This window comes from Lynx rufus, unplaced genomic scaffold (assembly GCF_022079265.1).
Source record: "Lynx rufus isolate CCGP_SWC_20201006 ecotype Redwood Valley unplaced genomic scaffold, mLynRuf1.p SCAF_11, whole genome shotgun sequence".
In the NCBI taxonomy this organism is placed as follows: Eukaryota; Metazoa; Chordata; class Mammalia; order Carnivora; family Felidae; genus Lynx; species Lynx rufus.
Window position 1 is genome coordinate 7237757 of NW_025814825.1, and position 23796 is coordinate 7261552.

A 23796-nucleotide genomic window follows, 5' to 3' on the forward strand; every position below is an offset into this window, starting at 1 on the left:
CCAGCCATAAGAAAGAATGAAATCTTGCCATTTGCAATGACATAGATGGAAATAGAGTATAATGCTAAGTAAAATAAGTCAGAGAAAGACAAATACCACATGATTTCACTCATGTGCCATTTAAGAAACAAAACAAACAGGCAAAGGGAGAACAATCAGAGAGAGAGAGAGAGAGAGAGACAAATCAAGAAACAGACTCTTAATTATATAGAACAAACTGCTGGTGACCAGAGGGGAAGGCGGTGGGGATAGGTGAAATGGGTGATGGGGATTAAGGAGGACACTTATGATGAGCACAGAATGATGTATGGAAGTGTTGAATCACTTTATTGTATACCTGAAACTAAGGGAATACTGTAAGTTAACTAACTGGAATTAAAATAAAAACTTAAAAAAAATCCTCCCATCTCTATAAACTCAAGCAGAAGACTTCATTCTGTTTGCACTTATCTCATTTGTGAGTTGGAAATTATAATAAGACTAATGATTATAAAAGCGACAGTCATCATGTAATCACTGTAATTTATGGACACTAGAGAATGGCTTCCTTATCTTCAGAAACCCTGCCCTAGTCCACCAGGCCATTTGGATTATTTATTTACCGCTTCAGTCGCAGACTCTGCTACTTTAAAATGAATCACCATTTATTAGAAATGTGCTAATTTGAAATCCTGACGGTGCAGTCTTCTGATTTTTAAAAACATAAAAGACTCTGAGTGCCCATCTGCAAGACAGACGGAGAGAATATCATTAGAAGCTCTTTACAGGGTCTTAATTTCTCCTCCTTGGATTGAGCATTTTCAAGAGTTCTGTACTTTTCTTTTTGTCTATTACCCATTTCCACACGCCGTGTCATTTGCTTTGAAATGTGACAAAGTGATCTGAGCTCAGGTTCCTGCTGCTGAGGGAGGCATTATTGATTTCTTGGAGAGTGCAAGAAGACTTGCAATGTTGCTGTTAAACTTGGCTGACAGATCACAACAGCTTGTGACATCTGATTTACTATAATGAAATCATGGGGTTCTCTGGCTCTCCGGCCTTAAGGGGAGGTGAAAGGTCAAGAAAGTGGGGATCCTAAGCAGCCAGGCATGAAGGGTGGTTCATTCACACAGTCTAGACTCATTCTGAAAAGACGTCCCCTGAATTCACAGCTCCAAGTTAACCAGATGGTCTTTGCCACAAATGGAAAGTTGTAAATGTCTGATCATTATTGTGCTGGTTACAATTTAATTCTCGATCAGGAGACCTTATTTCTGGTTTCATTTTGAAGCACTACAGATTGTTGTAATTTCACAGCTAAGAATATTTAAATGGAGAATTTTTTTTTTTTATGTTTGAGAATGCTTTTAGCAATCTTTTCAATTAGCTGGTAAATCTCTTCTTTCAATAATCTTTGTTAAGCCATCCAGCACTCTGAGAGGTTTAGAAATCTAGTAAGTCCGATTCCTGCTTAACTGATACCCTTTCATAACAGTTTTATTTTCATATCGTGCATGACTTTTCTGAGGAAAAAAACAAAAGGAAAGCAAACAAACTGATAATGGGATTCTCTTTAGACTCGGTGACTTTCAGGGTTTGTTTTGTTTTGTTTTGTTTTGTTTTGTTTTGTTTTGTTTTTACAGCCTGTAGGACACATTCAGCTTAATATCTATGTTTTTCCACATATTCTCTGAATCGCTGATGGCCTGTTTCTGCAGATACATAAGGAGTGAGGTGAATTCTGAAAAACAACTAGGAATCTTTTAGCATAACATTACGATTTCATATTTATATTCTTTTACGTGAGTAGTTGGTATTCCAATTGGGTCTTTGAGGCACAAAATGATTGCTGAATCATATAGGATGAGTTGAATAAAAATCAGCGTATATTTCCTACTAAAGGCTGTTGTTTTCAAATACAAAAGAAGAGTGGAAGTGAAAGAGTGCTGGAATAGATGTTCATATGAAGTGCATTTTAGTTTCAGCACTGTCGTTTCCTTTTCATGTAGTAACCATGACCCATCAACTCTCTGAATCTCAGTTTCCTTATTTTTGAAATGGGGCCAGTGCTACAACAACCATTCTTAAGTGCCTACCGGCCCATAGAGGGAGGCACTTTTACATGTGCTAATTACTCCTGACAAATCTGTGAGGAAAGTATTATCCTCAGTCTGCACATAAGAAGACTGAGGCAGAGGGTAGATGACTTCTTGCAAAGTTCAATGGCTGACAAATGTCTCAGTTGGTACTTAGATCCAAATCTTCTAACTTTGAGCAAAATTTTCTTTGCACTGAGTCTCAGCTGCTTCCCTCAGGGTTTGTACAAGGAACAAATTAGACCGTGCACAAAGGAGAACTTTGTAAACATAAGGTAAGGTTATTAGTTAATTATTTTGGCAACCAAGAATTCTTATGTGGGCACACTTTTAAAATCCACATATTGTAATTCACATAATAATCACAATAATAGCCTAGCTTTTCTTTAGTCCAAAGTGCCAAGAATTATGGAAAGTGCTTTGATGAATTAGCACACTTAATGCTCCGTGCACACCTACAAAGTAGATATGAGTAATCCTCATTTTACTTTTGAAAAAGCTAAGCGGTGCGGCTTTGAATTTCAAAAATCTAATTTTCTGTCTGTTTGTTTTTTTAACTTTCCTCTTTTGTAAACTATTAGGTTTGCCTGAAAACTGAAAATAAAGTTGGAGTCTTGAGGGCTCCTTAATTGAATTTTTATTGTTTTTCCAATGTTCCATAACTGTTTACCTCTTCATGAAAAGGAGATTGAGCAGGCAGAGGGAAGGGCTGCTCCTGCCTGACTTATGTTGCCACCGGAAAAGACCCTGTACTGCAAATCGTACGGGTACCAGCTGCTCTGTAGTCGCTCAGGTAAATTAGAAGACGAGAGAAACTCTTCATGGGATTCTGAGGTAGACAGTGCCATAGGGTGTTCTGTCTTGGGTGTTCTGCGTGAAGGTTTTACCTCAGTTTGGAATGGTTATGATGGACTCTGCAAAGAGTGGCGGTCATGTTCTTCAGGTTGGCTCCTTATGTATAATGTTTAAACCCATGCTTTTCCCTGCCATTTTTTTAGCTGGTTCATAGGGGTGTGTGTGTGTGTGCGTGCTTCCATTAGAATACATATTTTTTCTCATTAACATAAATAAATGTAAATAACTTCCTATTTTATAGGTTTTATACATAACAAGCTATACTCACAAACAATAGTCATCCTATCTCTCCTCTAGACTGGAAATGGAGTCATCATACTTGCCACAGAAGACTCTTTCACTTCTACATGGAAGCTTACAGAGGATAAGCAATTTGCCTGAACGTCACAAAGAATAAACGGTCAGCAAACTTTTGTTTTCCCATTATGGTAAACTAGGCATACTGATTCTCCACTGAGCACAGATACAACACCTGGAAATACTATGAAAGTGTCTGCTCCAAGGCACTAGATTGTGAATAAGATGGTGAAGACTGGCCTGGACCGGATGTGTAGGTGAGAGAAGACTGGTCAGGTTAACCCACAGTCCAGGACCACTTTTCCTGAAGTGGGCTGTTTGTTGATCCTTAAGTGAGCAACAGAGAGGCTGAGATGCTGAAAAACACTTTGGACATCTTTCCAGGCTGAGAAACCTGGATTTGAAGTCCTGACCCTTTGATGGGGCGCTGTGCCCCAGAACTAAGTACTGATATTCAACAAGGCCCTGCAGGAGACCCTTGGCCCTTCAGCCTAATATCATCCCAACTCCTGAAACTGATCCTTGGGTGACACTGCTCCCAGCTTCCTGGCAGAAACAAAATGAAATCTTGTTGGAGATAATGCACTGGCCTATTTGTTTTTTGTAGTTTTCCAAAGATATTTGTTATATAAAATGTTCGGCAAAAAATAAAAAAGTCACGAGACAAATGAAAAGGACAATGTGAACAAAGAAGAGCTAAAAAATGGAAAAGATAGCAGAAGCAGGGGCTCCGTATGTTGGAGTTTGCTGATGCAAAATAAAAATGACTTTATATTGTATTCAGGAAGTTAAGACGAGATTGAGAAACTTGGCAAATAATTTTAAAATATGAAAAAAAATACAAACAGAAATGAAAGAATCAAAAAAAAATACAAATTAAGAACCCACAGGGTGAATTGAAAAGCAAATTGGATACCACTGAGGAGTATCTAATGAGTATCTAATGTTCTAGGAGTATCTAATGTTCCCACCTGGATGGGAACAAAATACACAGAATTAAAAAGAGAGAGAAAGGTGGAAAAGATTCAGTATAAATGTAATAATCACAAAGGATACACCAAGAAGGCTAATATGTGTGGCTTGGAGTCCCAGAATGAAAGGAAAGATGGAGTGGGGCACAAGATATATTTGAAGACGTGATAATTGAATATGTCTCACCATTTCAAGAAGATTTAACAAATCATAAGGATGATAAACAAACAGAAATTCTGGGCCAAATCGCATCAAACATTAGTCAATAAACCTTAGAAAAATAATGAGAAAAACATGAAAGGCAGCCAGAGAAACATCAACAGATTTGACTTCACAGGAGCAAGAATTAGATTGACATCTGAATTGTCAACAGAAACACTGAGAATAGAAAATTATAGGTCATTTGTACTCAGCATAGATGTACAAATACTAAATGAAATAGCCCTAAACTAGTCCAATAGTATCTTAAAAGTGTTCTGTAATACACCCATGTTGTATTTATCCCAGGAATGAGAGATTATTTAAGATTTAAAAAACAATCAATGTAACTTACTTTATTTATAGATTAAGGGGAAAAAAAGTAACTTGATTGTTCTCATAATCAAGTTGTAGGAAAAGTATTTAATAAATTTTAAAATATATGTGAATATATTTATATATAAATGTTTATCTATGAAATCTTAGGTTTCTAGAAAAAGAAGGGCATTTCCTAAGTTCTTCTCCCCCCACACCCCTGCAAAAAAAAAAAAAAAGTCTTGAAAAGAAATCTACAGAAAACATATTACTTTTTGCAAAATGAGGAAAGTTTTCTTTAAAAATTTTTTTAATCTTTATTTATTTTTGAGAGACACACAGAGTGTGAGCAGGGGAGGAGCAGAGAGAGAGGGAGACACAGAATCCGAAGCAGGCTCCAGGCCCCGAGCTGTCAGCACAGAGCCTGATGCAGGGCTCGAACCCATGAACTGTGAGATCATGACCTGAGCCGGAGTCGGACGCTCAACCGACTGAGCCACCCAGGCGCCCCAAGGAAAGCTTTCTTTTTAAGATTTGTGTAAGATAAAGCTACAACTGTTTCTATTTAGCATTGTTTTCAAGGATCCAAAGGACTGTAAGCAAGGAAAAAATAAAACATAAAATAAAAAAGAAAGGTGTAAGGATTAGAAAGCAAGAAAGAAGCCCTCATTATTCTCATATGATGTATTTTATTCCTAGAAAACTCAAAAGAATCCACAGATCAATTACTTGATATAATGAGTAGCTTTAGCAAGTTTTCTATATACAGGATTAATATGTAAAAACCAAATGTTTTTTCTATATGCCAATAATAACAGCCAGACAATGTAATTTTAGAAAGATATTGCCTACAGTAGTATTGAAAAGAATCAAATCCTGAGGAATAAATAAACTATACCAGATCCACATAAGATAATATAAAACATTATCAAGAGGACTTTTTAAAAATCCTAAATGAATGGAGAAATGAAGAACGTTCATGCATTAGAAGACACAATACTGTCAACTTGTCAATAGTTCTCAAGCTGACTGATAGTTTCAGTGCAACTTCAGTCAAGTCATAGGAGTATTTTCTTAAAATATACATGTATATATGTAACTTGACAAGTTGATTCTAAAATGTGTATGAAAATTGAAAAAAGCCAAAACTAGTTAAGGCACAGCTGATGAGAAACAAGTTAAGAAGAATTTTCTCTACCTGGTAACAAGAATTAAATCCATAGTAATTAAGAAAGCATGGTAATGTCACAAGGATAGACAACTACACTAAATGTATAGGACAGAAATAAGATCTCAGGAAGATCTTCAAGGATATGTTGAAATTTGTTCTATGAAAAAAGTTTGGGACTGCAGATCTCTGGAGCTCTTCAATAGCTGGTGGTTGAACAATAGGGCAGCATATAGGGAAACCTCTACTTCACAACAAACACAGAAATCAATTCTGGGATGTTATAGATCTAAATGCAAAAAAAAAAAATAGAATAGAATAAAACTTTAAGAAGACAACACAGTCATGACTTGGGATAGAAAAAGCAAAACTTTATTTTACCAGATTGAAAAATATTGATAGAGTTGACCATAAAACTAACTTATATGGGGTAGAAGAGATATTTATAGCATATACAGCCAGTAAAGAGGTCATATTCACATTATAAAAAGATCTACAAGTCAACATGCGAAAGACAGAAAACCCAACAGCATAATGGGCAATAGATTTGAGCAGGCATTTTATTTATTTATTTAATTAAAAAAAATGTTTTATTTATTTTTGAGAGAGAAAGAGACAGTGTATGAGTGGGAGAGGGGCAGAGGGAGAGGGAGGCACAGAATCTGAAGAAGGCTGCAGGCTCTGAGCTGTTCACACAGAACCCAACGCGGAGCTCAAACTTGGGAGCTGTGAGATCATGACCTGAGCCGAAGTTGTACACTTAGACAGCTGAGCAACCCAGGCACCCCATTGACCAGGCATTTTATAGATGAGGATATTCAAGTGGCCAATAAATACAGGGAAAAATGCTCAACTATAGTAATTACCATGGCATGCAAATTAAAGCAATCAGATACCTTTATTTACCCATTAGTGTAGCTAAAATTCCAAAGGCTGACATTCCAAGTGTTGACAAGGATATGAAGCAACTGGAATTTTATACAATGCTAATCCCTAACCACTCATTCTGAAAAAACAAACAAACAAACAAACAAAAAAAAACAAGCTTGTCCAACAGCAGAAGTAAGATGGGGATGAGGAGCTGGAAAAGTCTCTGGAAGCTCTTGCCTCTGTCAGATGGCCCACATCTTGGATGGTGGCACCTGCAGTGGGGAAAGGAGAGCAGGGTGCGGTGAGGAGGAGATCAAGGAAAGCTGGAACCCAAGGGGCACACACTTGCAACTACTGATGAAGACATGAGAATAGTTTTGTGCTATTTGTCTTCTATTCTATTCCACTTCCTCCAATCCCCTACAAATTATTTTGGCTAATTCTAACCCAGAATCAGACAGAAAAGTGCTCTGGGAAACATAGTTCACAGTTTAACAAAATTGATAATACAACTATTCAACACATTTTTCAATTAAAGTTAGATGAAAAGACAAGAGACATTTTCAAAGAGTTGAAACCTATGTCAATTCCAAAGCCTACTTGGAATTAAGCAATTCTAGATTTGAGTTTTAATATAGGCTGTTACTATTTTTGTCGTCTTGGGCAAGTTACTTAATCCCTTGGAGTCTTGGTTTCTTTGCCCGTAAAATTAGGAAAATGATGAGTTGTGGACTTGTTTAAGGATACATATTATAATGTATTTACATTTCTCCAGACAGTGCCTAGTTTCTTGAAAACTTCAATAAGTGGGTCCCTTTAGCCACACCACTGATGAATAACTTGTAAAGACAGTTGGATATTAGAATCCCCTGGTGAGCTTTTAAAATAGAAAAGACACAGATTCTTCCCAGGGAGACTCTGATTTATTTGGTATATTTCCCTGTCAATAGGACACCCATTGCATTAGGATCCCTGTACTTTACAAATTTCCTCAGTCACAGAGGAAGTCAGACTCTGTTAGCTTTCTGCGTACCAGCACCTTTTGTTTACAAGGTGTTTTTTTTTTTAGCTTTTTTTATACATTCTAGACATGTGTCCAGAGGGTGTACTCTAACGTTCATCAGATTTACAAGTACTCTGATGACTTTGAGTGAAAATGTGACAAATCCTTGAGAGGAACCTGGGGCACATCCCCATTTTCATCAATATTTTCAGAAGCTAGTCCTGTAGAAAGCTAAAATCATCTATTATTATTAGTTTTGAGATTGTTGCTAGCTTCGGTGGGTGAACTTTCAATGACCTTTGTCCCAGAGTGGAGCCTGGGCTGAATAAGAGACATTCATACTCATCACTGACTACAGAAGGAAGAAATGTCATACCATCAAGAAATTTAAATGTGAGATATCGTGGGGAATTAATTCACAGGTATGCTGAATGCCATGTGAGTGAAGAGAAGTGAAAATTTGCTCCTTAGAATTCAGTGGGAAGGCAACTACTAATCTTCCAGTTGTAGATGAGTTCCTTTTCATTGGCAGGCACTCTTTAATGCTTTAAAAGTTTAATACTCTCTGGAGAGGAGTGAAATGCGTTTTTAAGTGCCATTTGTTGTGTGTTCCGGGAAAGTGAAGTCGAAATGGGAACATTAGGGTCATAGTGTGTTGTTATTGAAAATGAATCCCATTTTACCTCTACTTCACAGTATTCATATATTTTTCATAAAATGAGTTCATCCATATTTTAAGATTTAAGATCTACCTTTCAGGTTTGTCCTCTGGTGTATAGGCTGCTTTTTCTTCTTCTGTGTGTGGTTGGCAGTTCAATTGTTAGAGTTGTATTTTCTCAGATTGCTCTGCTACACTCCAGGCTATGATTTCTTTGAACTAAATTGGTTGTATGAATTAATGAAAATCAGAGAAAAGTGAAGAAAGATAAGGATATTAAAATATTATGTTTGGGGACAGCTGGCCCAGTCAAAACTTTGGAATAAAACTGAGACGTGAGCAGTTTTTGGAGGGAGTCTGAATTTGGCTCTGCACTGTTGGAAACTCAAAGTCCTTTAGGCATTTCTTCAGATTTAGATAAAAATAGTTTTGTGTGATTTTTCATGTACAGGTATGGGGTTTGGAATTGCCTTTCCTCTCTTCATCTTATTTTAATTTTGCAATAGTTGATGAGTTCAGTAAACATTCATAGAGTTCTACAATGTGCCAAGAACTGTTCCAGGAAATAGTGAATACACGAAGCTCATGTTCTCCTGAACATGATTATAATTAGTCCTGATTATAATTAGTTCATCCTTACAATTAGGGTTGTCCATTGTTGGAAAAATCTTTATGTACCTTAGCCTCTCTTAGAGGCTGCCATCTTTCTTTCAGACACATGTTTAACCCCTGAGACCTAACTGGTACTAATTCTTCATTCGCTAGACTCTGAAATGTTCCCCAGCCATTGCCTGTAGATGTAATAATGGAAATTTTAGAAGATATCAATTGTCTAAAACAAGATGTACCACGTATTCTCCCCATTATCTACATGCACCATCTTGCTTGATTCTGACAAGAAGTAGCGACTGTTATTTTGCCCATTTTCCTGCACTAAAGGAAGAGTTTTAAAGAAGTCAAAGCACTTGTCCAAGGTTACTTGGCAAATAGATGCCTAGCTTAGAATCAAATTCAAAACAGTGCAATCAAAATGCGAGGCCCTTAACCCCCTACACAAATAAAAGAAATATTATTTCTCACACACATAAGTACTCTCATTTTGAAATACATAGATGCTGTTATTAATTTAATGTCAAGTAGTTTATAAAGAGATGATGGTGGGGCGCCTGGGTGGCGCAGTCGGTTAAGCGTTCGACTTCAGCCAGGTCACGATCTCGCGGTCCGTGAGTTCGAGCCCCGCGTCGGGCTCTGGGCTGATGGCTCAGAGCCTGGAGCCTGTTTCCGATTCTGTGTCCCCCTCTCTCTCTGCCCCTCCCCCGTTCATGCTCTGTCTCTCTCTGCCCCAAAAATAAAATAAAACGTTAAAAAAAAAAAAAAAAGAGCTTGGAAGTTTAAAAAAAAAAAAAAGAGATGATGGTGAGTAATTCATCACTTTCATTGTATTTTCTCTTATAAAAGTATAGCTTACAACTACTTGTAAAAGTATATACTATGGTACTTTAAGCTTCTTGAAGGGAAGGAATATGATTTTGTTCAACTGTGTATTTCCCCTTGTAGACCACATTTGTCATGTAGAAAGAGGGTAATAAATGTTTGGTGAATGTGGAAATACGTAGATGAATGAATCCCATTGCTAATTAAGTAGACTAGTGGCTCAGACATTCGCTGCGTAATATATATGCATCAAGTATTGGGTGAAATGACCAATTGGAAAACAAGTTGTCGGTAAACAAAGGAGAATGTGGGAGACAGATGTTGGTAACAAAGACTAGTTGAACAAGTTAAAAGGGCTAATGCTTATTGGCACATTTTCCCTCTGTGTTTACTTAAAACATTTCTAGCAGACTCATTTTACAAGAATAAAATGATTAAATGCATTGTTGAAATTCAATTGCTTACTTGACATTGGTGTGCATTTTGTTTTCCTGCATCCCATAACTAGATATAGTTATTTAAATTTCATGCATGAAACCCCAAAAAGTAAAAAAAAAAATCTATTTTATATCTAGAAAGAGCACATTGCGTTTCCGGATCCCTAAAGAATTAATTAATTGTTTTTCTACTTTGTAATTGTATGGAGACCAGTGAGGGGTAATGAATAATTTGAAGATATTTTCATGTGTCTTTGTATTATTTTTCTCTTTGTAATTTTTGAATTGATTTTAATTAAACAGTCCTCTGTTTATGAGAGACTAGAGGAAACTTAATATCCTCAAATTAAGGAAAACAAAGAAAACAGAGGAAACCATTGAGCAAAATTGGTTTCTTGTCCTTTTGCATTGTGATATGAGGTTTTCTTTTTTTTTTTTCTTCCTTTTTTAAAGACAGATTTGATTGAAAAAAGAAAAAGTGCACCCCAGGAGGGTATTCTAAGCTTTCACAGCTCTTGTCTGAGGTGAATGGTGTTTCATTAATTTCATATGAAATCTTATGTGACAGTATAATTATAATATTATACAGTTTAGCTAGATGGCTTTAAATGATCTGCCAGTACAACCCCAGAAATGAAGGGTCATGCAGGGTACAAGGAGTCTTCAAGATTCCATTTTGAAAACAAAGTACTCTTGGCAAGGGACACGATTGCTAATGCGTGTCTATATTTGAGGTGGCTTCCATTGCTCATAAGATACCTAACAGCTCAGTGTTAAGTCTCTAATTCTTTGAAATGCCAATCACTTCAGTTTACATTTCTCTTTGCTTTGGGTAAGCACCTAGGACAAGTAACTGATTGAGAAGGTAGCACAGGGAGGAGAGATGAAGCACCCATGCTTTGGTATAAGGTGGGAGGAATGTAGTTCTGGACATTCGAAATTCAATCAGAATAAGTGGAGATTCAAGAGGGGTGTAGCAGGCAAAACTTTTCTCCATTGAAAGTCCTTTTCTTTAGTACATCTTTGAGAGCACGTTGATATTTGGAGCTTTCCAAACACATGGTTCCAAGACATTGGCTATTTCAGTACTACTACTCATTCAGATTTATCCACACCCATTAATTGTCTGGCAGATTGGACCTGTTTTGTTTTTAAAGGAGATTATAGGTAAAAGAGAAATTTAATATCAGGTTGAATCTCAACACAGTGGGAAGTCAAATTTCTTAGTCTCTGATATGCATAGGTCTCCAAACTGTAACACAGAGTTCAGTTTTCAACCCCTCAACACAAGTGGTTGGGGAAATGAAGAAATCAAGAAAGCCCAGGAATAGGAAACCAGAATTTGCACTTTGTTATTTCTAGCTTGGTAACATTGTGCTGTTGTGTGTTTTTTTTTTTCCCCCAGAATGCCGTAACAACCAGTCCATTAAATGGGGGGAAAAAGTCAAATTGGCATTTTGGAGATAATACATATCATGTTTTGGTGTTTTTAGTTGGTTATATTGAGAAAATAGTCACAGGATCTTGATGGTACACTGTAGTGAAAACAACTTGGAGTAGAAGTTTATTTGTTGTGTGACAGTGAATGATTTCTTTAGAGTTTTTGAACATAAAACATAAAAAATTTGTAAAATGGAAATGGACTCTATGGTCATAGGAAGTAGCTTCAAGTCCCACAATTTACTGACTCCACAAAATGTAGCATAACGATTAATGCAAAATGTAGTGTAAAGATTAATTTCTATATTTTAGAAAGTTAGTTGAATATTTAAGAATAAAATACTTTAGGGGTGCTGGGGTGGCTCAGTCAGTTAAGCTCCCAACTCTTGGTTTCAGCTCAGGTCATGATCTCACAATTCGTGAGATGGAGCCTTACGTCGGGCTGTTAGCACGGAGCCTGTTTGGGGATTCTCTCTCTCTCCCTCTCTCTGTCCCTCGCCTGCTCCCACACAGTCTCTCTCTTTCTTTCAAAATAAATAAATAAACATAAAATAAAAGAAAATACTTGAAAAATAGAGTAAAAACTTCTGACATTATCAAGACAGGTAGATGGTCAGAGTAATGGTTAATTTTATGTCAAACTTCACTGGGCTAAGGTATGCCCAGATAGCTCATAAACATTATTTCTGGGTGTGTGTGCAGAGGTGTTTCTGGAAGGGGTTAGCATTTGAATCAGAAGCCTGAGTTTATTTTATTTTATTTAAAAAAAAATTTTTTTTAACATTTTATTTATTTTTGAGACAGAGAGAGAGAGAGCATGAACAGGGGAGGGTCAGAGAAAGAGGGAGACACAGAATCTGAAACAGGTTCCAGGCTCTGAGCTGTCAGCACAGAGCCCGACGTGGGGCTCGAACCCACGGACCATGGGATCATGACTTGAGCCAAAGTTGGACGCTTAACCGACTGAGCCACCCAGGCACCCCAGAGAAGGCTGAGTTAAAAAGGTGCTCTCATGAATATGGTAGGCATTGTCCAATCCTTTGAGGGCTTGCGTAAAACAAGAAGGTGGAAGAAGGTGAATTGGCTCCCTCTTCCTTGAGGGAGCTTCCTTGGGCATCTATCTTCTCCTGCCCTCAAACATTAATACTCCTGGTTCTTGGGTTTGAGGACATGGACTGGGACTCATATCACTAGTTCCTCAGTCCTTTTTACTCAGAATTATAAAACCAGCTTTTTTGGTTCATTAGCCTGCAGAGTTGAGTGTGGGTCTTCTTGGACTCCCTAATCATGTGAGCCAATGCCTATGATAAATATCTCCCTAAATTTTATATCCTTTGAAGACATCTCAACATATTTAAGTTGATAGCAAATGTTTGATGGTTTTTATTTATTGAGTCTTACCAAAGGATTCCACTTCATTTTCATAGAAACTATAATTGCCTTTCATCTTCATATTTTGTGTTTATATAATAGTTCATTATGTTATTATATAATTAAATTATTTGATTTATATTTTATGTATTACAAGCACAACAATGGCTATCCCATCATTTGGGAGCCCTGGAATAATTTTTGTGTCTACCCTAAAACATCTGTGACTCAGTAAAACGTGCAGTCTATTTATCCAAATTCTATTAAATGCTCTACTAATGGTCTAAAAATTCTGAAAGCCAAACACATTGTGAGCTGGCTGGACTCTACTGAAAAATTACCTTAATCTTTTTTCTTCATTTATGAGTCCAGGGAATTCTATGGCCGTAGTTGCAACACAGTTTGAATGTGTTTTTTTTGTTTGTTTGTTTTTGTTTTTTTTGGAAAGCAGTAAGCGACAGGGTCAGATTTGGCTGCATGGAAGTCAGCACTTCTGAGCATCAGAAACAGGAAGTCCCATAAGATCTGATGGCCAGGAGGCAGAGATTAAAGTGGCAATTATCACTTCATGCTGGAATAAGCATTTTCTCATCCTGAGGATTCTAAAACAATAACAAAATGATCCCAGAAACACTAACCAATAAAAAGAACCAGAATGATTTCTATGATACTTAAGACAGATCTCATTGCCAAACAGAATCTTAGAATATTTTTTAATGCTTATTTATTATTTTTGAGAAAGAGAGAGAGCGCGTGCGAGCAAGAGAGAGCATGAGCAGGGAGGGGCAGAGAGAGAGGGAGACACAGAATCTGAAGCAGGCTCCAGGCTCTGAGCTGTCAGTACAGAGCCCAATGCAGGGCTCGAACCCACAAACTGTGAGATCATGACCTGAACTGAAGTCGGACGCCTAACTGACTGAGCCACCCAGGCATCCCCCCAATATTTTATATCTTAATAGCATTTACTTCACGTGGGAGTCAGGAAATGTTTCCAGGCAAGACATATTTGGAAAGAAAGATATTCACAAAGATTTTGCTTGTGCAAAGTGTTTCAAGTCTTCTACTGTTAATTCCAGCCTCCAACTCAACAATGGAATCATACCCTCAGGACCCAGAGAAGGAGTGGGAAAGGGAGAGGTTACCCTTTCTCTGAAAAACAAAACAAAACAACCCCTCCCAAACAAAACAAAACAAAAAACAAAACAAAACAAAACAAAACAAAACACCAATCACTACAATATAAAAGCAAATGCAGAAACCTTCTCTTGACTTCACATTCTACTCTGGACCTGACCTCATTGTTTAGTCCCCATTTACAGCAAAATGCCTAGAAAGACTTGTCAATACTTGCTATTTCCAATTCCCTTTCTCTTATTGTGTTTTAAATTCAATCTAAGCCAGTTTTCTCCTCTAATAGCCTGTTGAAACTATTCCTGTCAATGTCAATAATGACCTCTACATTGCTAAATCTAGTGGTGAATTCACAGTCCACACCTTACTTAACCTATTGGTAGCATTTGACTCAGTTGCCATACTCTCCCTTTAATACACATTTTTTTTTTTTTTTTCAACCTGGCTTCTGGGACAACATGAAACTCCTAGTTTAACTTTGATCTTAAAGGCAACTCTTTCGAAGTCTACTTTCTTGATTCTCCAAATCCTAATCTTTGGAGTATCCAGGGAAAAAAAAATCTCCTTGTACCTACAACCTAGAGGATCTTACCCATTCTCAAGATTTTTAATATCATTTATATGCTGTTGATACCCAAATTTGTATATTTAGCCTATGCCTCTCCCCTGAAATCAAAACTTAGATATCCAACTTCAGAACACCTGGGTGGCTTAGTCAGTAAAGCATCCGACTTCTGCTCAGGTCATGATCTCATTGTTCATGAGTTTAAGCCCCATGTCAGGATCTGTGCTGACAGCTCAGAGCCTGGAGCCTGCTTCAGATTCTGTGTCTCTCTCTCTGTCCCTCCCCTACTTGAGCTATGTCTGTCTCTTTCTCTCTCAAAAATAAATAAACATTAAAAAAAGTAAAAATAACTTGGGTATCTAACTTTGTGTAGAATGGCTAATAGAATTCTCAAAGTCAACATGACCCAAGTTGAACCCCTGACTTTCCTACTAAACTTCTCATCAGGTTTCCCTGTCTGAATAAATGACTGTATCTTCCTTCATGTTGTTCCAACAAGACAATCTTGGACTTCTCATATTTTAGGCATATTTTGTGTCTTATCAGTTCGTATGTCCTGTGAGCTCTGCCTTCAGAATATATCCAGAATCCAAGCTTGCTTTCTTTCTTTTCTTTTTTTTTTTTATCGCTTCTGTTACTCACCAACCTGTCTTTGGCCTGGATTTTGGCCAATTATCTTACTGTGTCTCCCTGCTTCCACCCTGACCTCCTACAGTCCATCTTCACAGAGAAGCTAGAATGATTCTTTTAAACAACGTGCTAGATCATATTACTCGTCTGCTTCCAACCTCTACTGGCTTCCCACCTTGTGTAAAATAAAAGTCCATGTTTATAGCAGGCCCTTCAGGATCTGAGCCCTGCTCCTTCTCAGACCTCACCTTGACCACTGGTTCCAACTACACTGCCCTGCTTGCTTTTCTTTGACCAGGAGAAGCACATTTCTGCCTTGGGGTTTTAGCACTGGCTATTCCCTCATTCTGGAGTACTTTTCCTTAGTACTTTTCACTTTTCACGAATAGCCTTTTCACTTTTTTCAGGTCTTGCTCAAATTATACCTCTTCTTTGACTACTCTATTTAAAATAGAAATCTCCCCCTTCCTGACATTATCTATCCCCTTCCCTTCTTTATTTTTTAATAGCATTATTTACCAGCTGACATATGATTGAGTTATCTGCAGCATGTGTAATATAAAAGGACACCCTCCCTTTTGCCACTCAGTAGAAGCATGGCTCATTAACTTAAAATGATTAATTGGTTTTGGAACACTGGAGTGGACAGGCACCTCTCATCAGCAACCCTACAGTTATCCTGTTGAACTTGAATGATCAAAAAAGAAATCGTCATTATTGTAATTTCAGTTAGTCAACTTGTGATATACTTGACAAGTAGCCATTAGGGTTCAGAAAATGTAGTTCTGGCCAGCAATAATTCACGTTGAAATTTTCAACAGTTTTAGATTGTTATTTGACTATATATATATGTATATATATATAAATACATATACACACACATATATACAATTATATAATAAATACAATTACATAATAAATACACATATATATATAATAATAAAATGTTTACTCATTCATTTTGAGAGAGAGCACATGAGCACAAGTGGGGAAAAGGTAGAGAGAGAGGGGGAGAGAGAATCCCAAACAGGGGATTGACACGGGGCTCCAACTCACCACCATGAGATCATGACCTAAGCCCAAATCAAGAGTCAGATGCTTAACCAAACTGATACCAACTGGGCACCACCCAGGCACCCCTCACCATTTATATTTTTGAAAATCACTTTAGAGCGAATTGTCAGTGATACTGTTACTATTATTGAGAGCTCTGCATGAACTGGAGGATTTTTTGTGCTTATGATTTATATATGTATTATCTCATTTAATCCTGTCACCGACCCTTCAGTGTAGATATTATTATCTTGATTTCCAAGGTGAGAAAAATTGAGGCTCACAACGTTAAGTGACTTGCTGTATGACACTTGGTAAGTGGAAGGCTTGTCTAGCAACTGGCCACATGTAACTGTTATGTAAAATTGACTCTAAAATGGAGATCAGTGTATGTGTTTGGAACACAGCAACTCATGGTTCTAATCTCAAAGTGATTTTCCATGTATTTTGGAAATATACATACTTTGCAGACATGATAGGTAAATTTCTGAAGGAAGTGTCGCCCTCCCGGAAATGATTTGCTAATGACCATGTGCACTAATAAGCATGAGCACATTGTCTTTATCTCCCAATTCCGTATTTACATGCTAATCTATTATATTTATGGTCTTATGAAATATGATGTGGGTATTTTTACCACCTTGTATTATTTTTAGTTTTACTGTCTATATTATGGAAACGTAGAAGGGTGTTTTTTTTTTCCTTTTTTTTTCATTAAGGTTTCAAAAACCTCACATAAGAGGTTTTTTTTTAAGTCAAAAACACTTGAAGTTTTATTCCAGAATGAGTCCTTCTCCATGTATGATCACTGTTCTTAATACTTAGAGGCAGGAAGGTCCTTTATCAGTCACTATGCTGGACACCAAATATGATCCCAAAGGAAGAGTAAAAACTAGACAGAGTTGCTAGTAATGCAGGAGACAAAGACACATTTTTCCATCTTTTTTAAGCTGCTAACTTCAAGAACATAGTTTGTGAATCAAAATACAATTCCACCAAATGGTCTTATGCAGGAAATGAGAGAGAAAAAAAAAAAACTGAATGAAATGATGCTGGTTGCATAAGAGATCTGTGCAATGCAGCCTGATGATAATGCCTATATGACAATTGCAGGCACTATAAAATGTTACAGAAGAAAATTGTTATTTTAAAAAAAAATCAGTGATTCAGTATTGTGTAACATAGTTACATAGGCATTTCTTTTAGTGGAAGGATAATATTGCTGCCTCATCAGGCCCTGGTGGTACAGTATAGGAAGAGGAGGGAAGCGAATTAACCCAGAAGAGTGCCCCAAACAGATACTTAATATACATTTGTTCTGTGTATCTTTATCAATATGTGGATAATGTGTGATAATAAATGGGATGAAATAGGCTTGCTCTCCTTAAAATAGTAGGAAGGTACTTACATTCTATTTAATTCAATTAACCCACTACCGAGGGGATCTTTAATGGGGCAGTTGAGTTTTGGTGACCACAATATAGGCTGTGGAATCAGACAGATCTCAGTTTCACTCTTCAATCTGATGTCCACCAGCTGGGTGACCTGGGGATATTCTTCCTTGCTTGATTCTTCAATTTTCAATCAATAAGCACAAGGATGGTTGTCAAGATTAAAAGAGAACCTATGTAAGAAGTGCTTAACACAGTGCCTCTCACATAATAGAACGTAAGGAAATTTAGAATTTAGGCTTAATTGTTTTATTTTATTGACCTCCCTCTTGTCTCCCTTTTTTCCTTTCTTCTCTCACAGTTTTCTTTTTATAAGTTAGAGAATCCTGCTTACAAGTTATTGGTTGCCTTTATTTCTGGAGTTAGAGACATTAGATGTCTTTTGGAAGAACACAACGTCAAAGATACTAGTCATGCGAATGTGTTGGCGGGAAAGGCCATGACTGGAGATTTCCTAGGCCTGGCAGAGGCTGTCTCTCCCCACAACTTTTGCAGGGTGGAGATCTGAGATCACTGAGGAAGAGGAGTGATCACATTGGTAGCAAACCCAGGAGACTTCTTGGAAAGAAAGGGATTAAGATTCTCATCTTTCATTTTTCTTTTTCCTTTTTTTTTTCTTTTTAAAGAAAATTAGCTTCATTGAAGTGTCATGTGCATACAGTGAAGTTCTAATTTTAAGTGAAGTGACCCTAACACTTTCAATATTCCAACTGTTATGTGGCATCTCTGATGCACTAGTATGGACCTGCCAGAGTAGGAAAAGAGGCGTAGGTCCCTGTGGGGAAACTCACCGTAAGGAGAGAGGAATGAAGATTAGTATCTTGGAATCAGCATCTGGGTCTGAGCTGTGTTAGCGGAATGATTACCTGCGGTTGTGTGCAAAGCCTTTGTTAGGCTAACGCTTGAAGATGAAAGTGTTCTGAATGTTCCTTGGAGAAAAATGTGAAAAATATATGAATGCACATGAGTTTAAGATTCTTTCAAGAAAATGGTTGTAATTTTGCAACGTCTTTTTATACAGGAAAACAAAGATACAGGAACTGAATTGAACCACAAGAAGGGTATCCTCCTTTTCCTTTCATTTACAATGATAATAGCCATCATAGTAGAGAATGGAGATTCCCAACATACTGGAGAGCTTTCAGTTTTTCCTCTGGGAGGTATTTGTGTTTATGACGCGTCCTTTTCACTCAGTTGTTGTGTGGGGATATGCGCCAGTCTTTGTAAGTAGGGGGAAAAACAGGAAAGAAACAAAGAGAATTTTTTGGAATATTGGAAGACTATATCTATATTGATTTAATTATTGAAAGACATGTGATCTTATTGTAAATCTGAAGAGGGCAACGTGGAATGTGTGTGTATGAGTGTGTGTGTATACGTGTATAGGTATGTATATGTAGCATCTATGCTACATAACCCTAACATTATTGTTGTTGTTATTATTTTAATCATTAGGCACAGAGACAGATGTTACTGAGTCAGCAAAAATGAACTAGATTTCTAATCTCAAGAACTTTATAGCATGTTAGGTGAAATAGACATGTTTGCAAATAACTTCATTATGTGAGCTGAGGCCATTGAGTTGGGTTGTGAAAAGTCATAGGATTCCTATAAGAAGAAATGGTCATAATCCAAGAGGAATTCTCAGTGGGTCTTGGGATTACCTTAATCAGAAAAGGAAGTTCAAAAATCAGGAGAACAATGAAGAGTTGGGCGTGTCTGGTTAATGGGTGAATTAATCAGAAGTTAATGCTGGTAAGAGAATCAGTAGCCGGATCTTAGAAGGCTTTGAGAACTTGGGCTTTTACTATTTGTGATGGTTTGTGAGCTGGGAATGGCCCAATATGAGCCATGTCTTAGGATAGCTATTCTGTCAGTCAATATGTAAAGGACTGAAGATCAAGGACAGGGGAAAGTGGCTGGGGTTTTAGTGGCCTTCTGTCTATGATGTGCTCAGATCTTGTGTCTCTATAGTACTTTTCAAAACTGGAGCTCCAAGTGCATCTTTTTTATATGTAAAATTGGCACTGTGGGCTGGGTTATGTTTGTCCTAGGGTTTTATAGGCCCAGAATCTGAGTGGTTTTGAATGAATCTTTCTTTTTTAAGATTTAAAAAAAAATTATTTATTTTGAGAGAGAGAGAGAGAATGACTCCCAGGCAGGCTCCATGTGGTCAACCCAGAGTCTGGCACAGGGTCAATGCCACTAACTGTGAGATCATGACCTGAGCTGAAATGAAGTCAGATGCTTAACTGACTGAGCCACCCAGGTGCCTCGACTTTGTATATGCGAGATATGCGAGAGGACACTATAGGTAGTGTGTGGCTTCATGTTTTCCAGACATTTCAAGCTTGTAAATAATATGATTTGTAGGTCTCCTAACAGAGGAAATTGCTATCAGGAAATTAAATGAGGGCATAAAAGCATCCTCAGAATTATCACTCTCGGCAGCCTAAATAAACAGCATGCCTTGGTTAAATTAAAATATTTAGGTCATTTAAATAAAGCCCATTGTCGATGGAGATACAAAAACCTAATAGAAAATTAAGATTGCAAATACTATGTCAAGCAAATATTTGACCACTATGTTGTTTCCAGATGAAAATGAAAATTTTAATGCCATCATAATAATTTTCCTGTTCTTTTGCCTTTAAATATTGGTCATGGACATGAATCACTTTTTATACCCCTTTGGGTTCCCAGACTCACTATAAAGGCCCCAAAAAGGCAGCTAAAAATGGTTGGTTTTCAATGCCTTTAGAGTAGAATGTAAAGTATCTTTTTCCTTCCTTCCTTCCTTCCTTCCTTCCTTCCTTCCTTCTTTCTTTCTTTCTTTCTTTCTTTCTTTCTTTCTTTCTTTCTTCTTTCTTTCCTTCCTTCTTTTGGTGAGATCTGAGGTAATCTTTTCCTGGACCATCCTCTAATGGCAGTAATGACTCAGGGCTTCAGGACTTTTTTGAAGTCACTACACCAACTGATGGGATAAATGGGGAACTAGACAGGGAACTTACTTGTGATGGCTGAAGCTATTTATATCTACCAATAACATTTAATTTCTTCAAAGCATAGAACTTAGTAAAAGTCTCATTCACTGGTCCCTAACACACACTGTGTGAGTGTGTGTGTGTGTGTGTGTGTGTGTGTGTGTGTGTGGTTGTGTAGCACTAAATCTACAAAGTACTACAGTCAAGGGCTTAGACACGTACGCTTTATACTGTTTGGTAACCAACATATTAGCTACCCACTGCTGAATAACACATCACCCGCTACTTAGAAGTTTAAAATAACAACAATTTATTATTAATCACAAGACAAATGGTTAGCTGGATGATTCTGGAGAAATGAACTGGGCTTGGAAGAGTTCTCTTGTGTGTCTGACTATGGTCAGCTGTAGGTCTGTTGGGTGTATTTATTTCTCTTGGCTGGACTCTCTCCTGTGTCTGGTGCTTCCTTGGGGGATAATCAGTGACTCTCTTCTGTGCATGTTTCCTTTTCTAGATGCTAGCTCAAGTATGTTCTAATGGAAAACACAAAGGAGGAAAAGAGACCATGGAAGCTCACAAAAGTCTCTTGAGGCTCAGTCTTAGAACAAGGATACGCTCCTTACTGTCACATTCTGTTGGCCAAGCAGTTTAAAAAATCTAGTCTATGTTTAAGGAGTGAGAAAACAGACTGTCCTTCTTGATGGTAGGAAGTGATAGATTACAAGGCAGGGTAAAGAATTGGGATAATTTCTATAAATAATCTGCTGAGTTTACTTAAGAAAATTACACAATCGGGGCGCCTGGGTGGCGCAGTCGGTTAAGCGTCCGACTTCAGCCAGGTCACGATCTCGCGGTCCGTGAGTTCGAGCCCCGCGTCGGGCTCTGGGCTGACGGCTCAGAGCCTGGAGCCTGTTTCCGATTCTGTGTCTCCCTCTCTCTCTGCCCCTCCCCCGTTCATGCTCTGTCTCTCTCTGTCCCAAAAAAATAAATAAACGTTGAAAAAAAAAAATTAAAAAAAAAAAAAAAAGAAAATTACACAATCAAAATGAACAAATGTTTACTAAACATTCACAAATCAAGCATTATTTCAATCCAATGACTGTCACTTTAGGCATTAATGTTTCCTTGCCTTTGAAAATGTCCCTTTGGGGGCGCCTGGGTGGCGCAGTCGGTTAAGCGTCCGACTTCAGCCAGGTCACGATCTCGCGGTCCGTGAGTTCGAGCCCCGCGTCAGGCTCTGGGCTGATGGCTCGGAGCCTGGAGCCTGTTTCCGATTCTGTGTCTCCCTCTCTCTCTGCCCCCTCCCCCGTTCATGCTCTGTCTCTCTCTGTCCCAAAAATAAATAAACGTTGAAAAAAAAAATTTAAAAAAAACAAAAAAGAAAAAGAAAATGTCCCTTTGGGGCACCTGGGTTGCTTATTTGGTTAAGCATCCGACTTTGGCTCAGGTCATGATCTCACAGTCCGTGAGTTCGAGCCCCGCATCGGGCTCTGTGCTGACAGCTCAGAGCCTGGAGCCTGCTTGGGATTCTGTGTCTCCCTCTCTCTGACCCTCCCCCATTCATGCTCTGTCTCTCTCTGTCTCAAAAATAAATAAACATTAAAAAAAATTTAAAAAAAGAAAATGTCCCATAGTTTATAACAGTGCAAGAATTCTTGAGAATGGATTATGCTTTCTTAGACTATACAATAGTTTAGGAGGTTTTTACCCAATATTGTCTTTCTCCCTCCTTCCAGTTAGACTGTAATTGTGTCTGATGACTCTCTCAGCTTCTACTGGTGCCCCTCTTCACAACTTCCCATTTTCTCTGACGTAGGTATTTTCCCAGTAAGTTCCTTATGACTAAATGTGTAAGGAATTTGCAATGGACTCTTCAGAGAACTTGCACTAATTCACATGGCAAAACATAAATTAAGAAAATTATAACTTAATTTTCTTAAAAATTAAAAGACTTTCAAGTTGTTTTTACATATCTACAGAGAGAGATGTGAACATACATATCTCTGTGTACGTCTCTAGCTCTATCTCTTTATCTGTATCTGGGATGGTAGGGTGTAGGTAATATTTATGTTTGATATTTTTTTAGGTGTAATCTCCATGAAGAATGAGTTCTTAGGGTGTATAAGGTCTTAAAGTGATCCTAGTGATCCATTGGGAGGAGTGAAGTGAGGCCAATCACTTACTGAGCTCTTGCTGTGTTTTTCATTCTCCTCTACATGCAAAATATCCATAAATTGGGATATGCTTATTTTTCCCTATGATGATTCCATGACTACTTTAGAACATTGGCTTCTTTTTTTTCCTGTGATTGGTACACTGGGTACTTTTGTTACTGTTATTGTCTTTCTGCTGACTATCACTCATGAATTAATGTGACAGCTGTGTAATTCACCAAACTGTTGGCAGGCCTTAACAATCCAATAGAGCAATACTGCCTAATTGGTCCTGGTCATAAAATCCTTAGGGAGACTATTGGAAAACTGACTATGATTGACTGAGATGAGAAAGAATGCTCAACCTGTTGAACAATGTCTCAGGCTATTGGCTATAATATGTATATGTGTGCATATAAATTATTGGCTATAATATGTGTATGTGTGCATATAAATTTGAGTGTGTGATGTGTATGTATATACAGATATATACATATACATGCACATATCTGATTCTCTTTATCTGGTAACTTTTAAACTGCAATTTAAAAATGATCAAATGAACATAGAATCACCTCACGACAAATCTTATTTATCAAAATTCCCTTTTTTCCAAACTTGTGATCAATAAGTACTAGTAATTTTAAGAACCAAAATTACTTACTCTTACTATTGGTTAAAATCATTTGTTCTAATTGAACACATCCATCTACCAGATCCATTTCTAAAAATGTCT